Genomic DNA, 6,618 nt, shown 5'->3' with positions numbered 1-6,618 from the left:
TCTCTCTCTCTCTCTCTCTCTCTCTCTCTCTCTCTCGATTGAACAACCAGTAATATTGAAAATCCTAGTGTTAAACTCAAAGACATGGGAATTGTAGAAAATGTATCCATATCCTACGGCCCAAGTGTTCGGTAACCGCCGAGGGTCAGCGTACATTCAACCTCGGAGCGACTACCTGCTGCTTAGCCAATATCATTATAGCTTGGCACACTCTAAAGACATTGCCGAATGCTTGACCACAGATGATTATCAGTGTATTTGTAAACTAAAGTACCCATTCTATGCNTCTCTCTCTCTCTCTCGATTGAACAACCAGTAATATTGAAAATCCTAGTGTTAAACTCAAAGACATGGGAATTGTAGAAAATGTATCCATATCCTACGGCCCAAGTGTTCGGTAACCGCCGAGGGTCAGCGTACATTCAACCTCGGAGCGACTACCTGCTGCTTAGCCAATATCATTATAGCTTGGCACACTCTAAAGACATTGCCGAATGCTTGACCACAGATGATTATCAGTGTATTTGTAAACTAAAGTACCCATTCTATGCTGCTACTTCTCAACCAATTTGTGGGGCTGCAATGTTTATGACCAGCAGACAACTTTCACCTCTTGCTAATTGTAGTATCAACCTGAGTTCTACCTTTGCGTCACATTGGAAACAAACTGAAAAGGGGTGGCTATACTCAGTGCTCGAGAAAGAGGAGGTTAATTTTTCATGTAGAGGCGAATGGAGAGCTGCAATGAATATCTCAGACACAGGTATTCTTCAAGTCAAGACAGGATGTGAGGCTTATACATGATATGCAACGATGATTGGATATCAGCCATTTGTAGATATATCAGCAACATATATCACTATTAGAAATCTCAATGTTACAAAGATGGTGCAAAAATACGTTGAATTTCTTCCACAGTATTAGGTACAACTAGATAAGTTCTGATATGAGTGTAAAAACGATGAGCAATCATCCGTTGCTATATTTTTTTAGCAACAGCACTATTCCCATATTCGTTATTTGGCTTGTTGAATTATTTTTTTTTTCTAGTAACAAAAGAAGATGGAACCAGTAGTGTAATCGTTGGGTGGATTAAAGAGACACATATATGAGGAATTTTTATTGAATAAAGAAAAATTTTTTTCGAAAAAATTCTTTTTTCATTTTCTCACACTTTTTCTTTTATAAGTTATTTACAATATCATTGTTTTTAAATCCGTAAGGCAAAGTATTTGTTTTGTTTGGCAGAAGAATGCGGTTATCATCATGCCAACTTAGAGCTAGTTTTGTATGATTAATTGTGAACACATCATATTTGATGGATCTGATCATATTTTGCGACATCCGAATATTTTTATGCTGATCCAAGCAGGCTTTATAGTCATCAAATGTGATTCACTTCAACGTTGATTTTTTTACTCGTTTGGCCCGTGATTTTTCCCGATCTTCACCGCACATTTTAAAGCTCTATATTTTCGAGCGAAAACCCACGAACTCAGTCATGACTTTACCATGATTCTCATCTTTCATTAAACCTAATTTCTTCTTGTTCTTTAGAGATATATTATGTACATTATTTATTGGATAATCTGAAGTATCGAATTTATTGGTATCACTTTTCATAATTTCATAAATATCCTCCACTTTAAAATGATAAATAAGAATATCAGTGTCTGTGTACAATAGTTTTGCTCTATCCTTAAACGTATTTTTTACATAATTATAGTGACAATCGTAAATGTATGTTTTAGAAATGTCTGGAATACTGAAACCTATGTATATTGGCTTATTAAATTTAATTTTTGTACCACTCATTTGAATTATTACCAAATCCTTATCAAAGATAATACTGCTATGAAAGTTAGTTTTCGATATCCAACTCTCAGCACCCCATCGTTCCTCCCAATTTGAAACTAGTTTTACATCCAGATGTTTTCTAACGTTCTCCATTCTTTTTCCAAAAACAGCATTGCTCATTATTTTATAATAATTTTTTGAAAGTTATTCTGGAAATTTTTCCGGTAATTGGTATTTAAATCAATATTTTTTTTTAACCATAAGCTCTGAGAGAACTTCAAGATTCTATGAATTCTAGTAATTTTTAATCCCAAACTACAATATTGTTTTAAATTCGTATAATGAATGACGTAATTTTTTTTTTTGAGTTTAACCTCGTCAATAATTTTGGTAACTTTGATTGACCGTTTGGGGGGATTATATGCTCTGGGCACAATGGTAAATCTTTATGCTCTTCATGCAATTACTGTGGGTACTCCAGGTCAACCTCCAGGATGTATCCAGTCTCTGAGTCATCTGGAATCCTCAGGACGTTGAGGTATGACCAATGTTCCAGACAACAGAAGTTCCCATTCAGCAAACGATGATTCATTGCTGCTCCATATAAGTTGTTTACATCCAGATACATCAAATACGATTTTTCTTCTTCAGGGTTATACTCATCAGCTCCCATGTAGTGGTTATTTGCCCTTCCATATCGGTTTGAACACTGCGACAGTCCTCCTCGAATGCCTTACTCAATGAAAAGGAACAGCTCAGAGTCTTGGAATTATTTCAATTGAACTCGTGATTTTTAATATTGCATCAAATGCCAGCCCTGGCGCAGTGTAATAATGAAGGGGATCCAAGTTTTATGAGGCGAAACAACTCCATCGAAAATTCTCGAACATATCGGCCCGCAACAAGACGTTAGTTTTCAGATATGAATCCGCGTATTCACCGAGTGTCTTGATGTCGAAATTTTTCCATGCATCACATGCATGATTGTAATCTTTATCTGATATATGGTCATCATTCAATCGAGAATAAAAGTTTTCTTTCCGATGTAATTGGCGTTCACTTAATTCTCCCTATGATTCTAAGTATTCGTATGGGAAAACTCCTTTGTATGTAACGAGTTCGAATTTTGTCGCTTTTGGGGGTAATGACTGGCTTTGATTCCCTTTTTTTCATCCTCTAAATATAAGAAAGTTTATCACTACTGCTTGCCATAAAACGGAATGAGTCAATGAATCTCAAGTGGACTTTTGTCGATTTGACCGATTTCGTGAAGGAACCGTATGTTTCTTTAGTAATTGGGAGTAATGTCACTGCGCCTTGGAATTGTTTGGCAAGAGATTTAATAAAACAATGTGAGTCATAACCTGACAAATTGTGAAAAACTACTGGGATTACACACGATTCCGTGTAATTCAGATTACAGCCGAGATGAGCAGTACCACGATATTTGCCTGTGAAGTGGCAATGATCACGATGCTTCACTGCTTTTTCGGTCAATGCTCTGCCACAAACATAACAATTTTTAGCTGCATTAAATGCTCGCTCCATTTCAAAGTCAAGTTCATCGGCTCATTTCGCTGTAATTCAGAATCGACTTTTATCGCTAAAAGACGTAACTGCTCAATGAACCACTGTATGCAGTCTTTCCCACGATAAATAAAAAGTTCCGATTTTGAGTCATCATAACTACATTTCACATAAAATGCAATACTGAACGGCACATGATTTTGCTGTATTTTAGTGTTTTGATCATTGTCATTGTATACTTTTTTCAATAGAGACTCAGTATCAGCATACACAACATAGGGAACAGTCAGTTGATTTTTGAAATTTTAAAATTTCAAAATATTTCAGTACTATGGGGAAAAATCATTCGACGCTTGTTGATTGATACACAATCGAGCCTACGATTAGTGTAGGCTTCTTTCTTGAAAAAGTGACACAAAGACCTGTCACATATGAGTGTTTTATTTTCAACTTTTAAAATTTGTGTATCAATTAAACGAGATAAATTCGAGATCCATGTATAGTGATGAATTCTTTCCTGTTCACCATCGAGGATGTCTTCTCTTCCAATCATGAGAAGGTGAATTGTTTTTCTTTCCTCTTGCAGTGCTGTTGGAGGATTTCTACTCAAGTAAAGTGGCACAATCCATTTTTTTTCTGATTCGTCACCACTATCAATTCCATATACATTAATCAACAATTCATTCATTTTCTCAAACTTTGGAATGTCTTCTAATGCCATGGGGTAATTGAAGTTACCAAAGCGTTTCATGACAGTGCTGAAAGAGGGATATGAGTTTGTTCGTTGCTTATCTCGAACGTTACAGCGAGCGGCCATAATGGACCATAAAAAGCAGTAGGCATCGTCTTTATTTTGAACGTTCACGACAGCATGTTTCTTTTTAATTCATTCAGGTAGTTCAACGAAGCTGGAGCCTCCGCGCAATGGATTATATTTATTTATGTTCACTTCTAAATTAATTACGTCAACTCATCTCCAGCCAGAGTCTCTTTCCTGGAATTCATCTGCTTTTACTAGAAGTTTTTCTCTTATGTGTTCATCAAACCACTGCCTAATATCAGTTGAATCAAGAAATATTTCATTTTTTGTATTGAAATATTTCGCTTCTTCACTAAGATGTTCATCTTGATTACTTTCATATTTACATGCTAATACTACATTTACTTTAAAACTTCCTTCTTGTTTCAATGCATTTTTCAAACGTACACAGAGCATTCGTGTAGCATCATCTAAAAATTTAGACTTGCCTGGATTTTTCACGTTAAAGATTAGACCGGTTCTCATACAACACTAAAAAACAATTTGTAAGTCTTCCCATCGAACTTTATCAGTTAAATTACCCCTTAAGTCTCCTCCTATCACTTCCAAGTGGCTGAACCTTGCATAGAACGCTTTCAGTCGTCCTAACATGTGAGTTAAACGTCCTTTCTCACTATGACTCACACTCCTCTTCAATAATGCATTAATTTCATTCGAATGTCCTCTGATGTGATTAAGCCATTGTTGAATTTCCCTCGGTCTCCTATTCGTTTTCACTATTTCATACGCATCCTCCAATTACCTCAATCATCTTTTACACGCGTTAGTATCCATGTTGTTCATGATAAAGACACTAAAGAGCTAGTGGAAAATCAAGGTGAAGTTTGTTTACATAGATAGATAAGTGAGTGTGCCTACGCTTGTACACTCTGTAAATTTTTACGTGATTGGTTGAAAAATAATCATGTTACTCATGGAAAATTATTAACAAAATAGCAATATTTTTTGTTCGTTGGAAAAAAAAATTGCTGAAAAATGTCCTGGATAAAATTTAATCTTTGCAGTGCGATAGGACATCATAGAGTCCGAAAACGGCTCCCGTTTGTCAAACATCATGTTCTTAGGGTTGTGAGTACAACATGCGTTCCCAGGTAAACTGAAAAAGTCCATGCAAACAAAATNGTTTATGCGGAAGTGGTGGTCATTTTAACAACTTTGACCCCGGAGGGTTGGGCTTTGTTTGGAGTTTCCTTGGCTTACACCTCCAAGGTGGCTGCTATCTCTCAAGCTGTCTTGAGGTACGATTAAATAAATACGTTTAATTACAAAGTAAATCGCGCAGGAGGAAATGCTCTCCTATTGGTGATAAACGATGTTTCTATTTTTTTTCTGTTTCAACCCAGAATATTACAATATACAGGGTGTTTCAGAAGTACATGTACATCTGAACACCCTAGGATCAGGGGGTGATTCTGAGCAGAAAAGTCTTCTTGCACTTTTTGATCAGACTCACCTCTAAAAAGTTATTGGCAATTAAGTGTGGGCCAATGGCNAGTCGCAATTAGGGTCGGAGGAATGAATTTTTGGATTGAAAAAAAATTTTCTTTTCAATTTGTTTGCGCTTTCAAAAATTCACTCCTCCTTCCCTAACAGGTGCTAAGGGATGAAATTTGTGTCACGTATTGAGTATTAAATGCTCAACACGTTGGCACAAATTTCATCCCTTAGTCGCAGTTAGGGTCGAAGGAATGAATTTTTGAATAGAAAAAAAAAATTTTTTTTCAATCTCCGCACTTTGGAAAGTTCATTTGAAAAAAAATTTTTGTTTCCATCTCTTCGCACTTTGAAAAATTCACTCCTCCCTCCCTCACTGGCCCTAAGGGATGAAATTTGTGTCACGTATTGAGTATAAAATGCTCAACACGTTGGCACCAATTTCATCCCTTAGTCGCACTTAGGATCGGAGGAACGAATTTTTGAATTGAAAAAAAAAAAAAATTTTTTCAATCTCCGCACTTTGGAGAATTCATTTGAAAAAAAATTTTTTTTTTCTATTCAAAAATTCATTCCTCCGACCCTAACTGCGACTAAGGGATGAAATTTGTGTCACGTATTGAGTATTAAATGCTCAACACGTTGGCACCAATTTCATCCCTTAGTCGCAATTAGGGTCGGAGGAATGAATTTTTGAATAGAAAAAAAAAATTTTTTTTTTCTATTCAAAAATTCATTCCTCCGACCCTAACTGCGACTAAGGGATGAAATTTGTGTCACGTATTGAGTATTAAATGCTCAACACGTTGGCACCAATTTCATCCCTTAGTCGCAATTAGGGTCGGAGGAATTAATTTTTGAATTGAAAACCAAATTTTTTTTTATCAATTTCTTTGCGCTTTCAAAAATTCACCTCTCCCCAATAATTCGCCCGCTAATTAAAAAATCGTCTCTCCCCTCCTAATTAACAATAAGGAATGAAACCAACGCTGTTCGATGGAGAATTAAATTCCCCATCCTTCAACCCCCGTTTCATTCCT

This window comes from Diachasma alloeum, unplaced genomic scaffold (assembly GCF_001412515.2).
Source record: "Diachasma alloeum isolate Michigan unplaced genomic scaffold, Dall2.0 Dall_scaffold_00570, whole genome shotgun sequence".
In the NCBI taxonomy this organism is placed as follows: Eukaryota; Metazoa; Arthropoda; class Insecta; order Hymenoptera; family Braconidae; genus Diachasma; species Diachasma alloeum.
Note: the sequence above shows the minus strand (reverse complement) of the source record.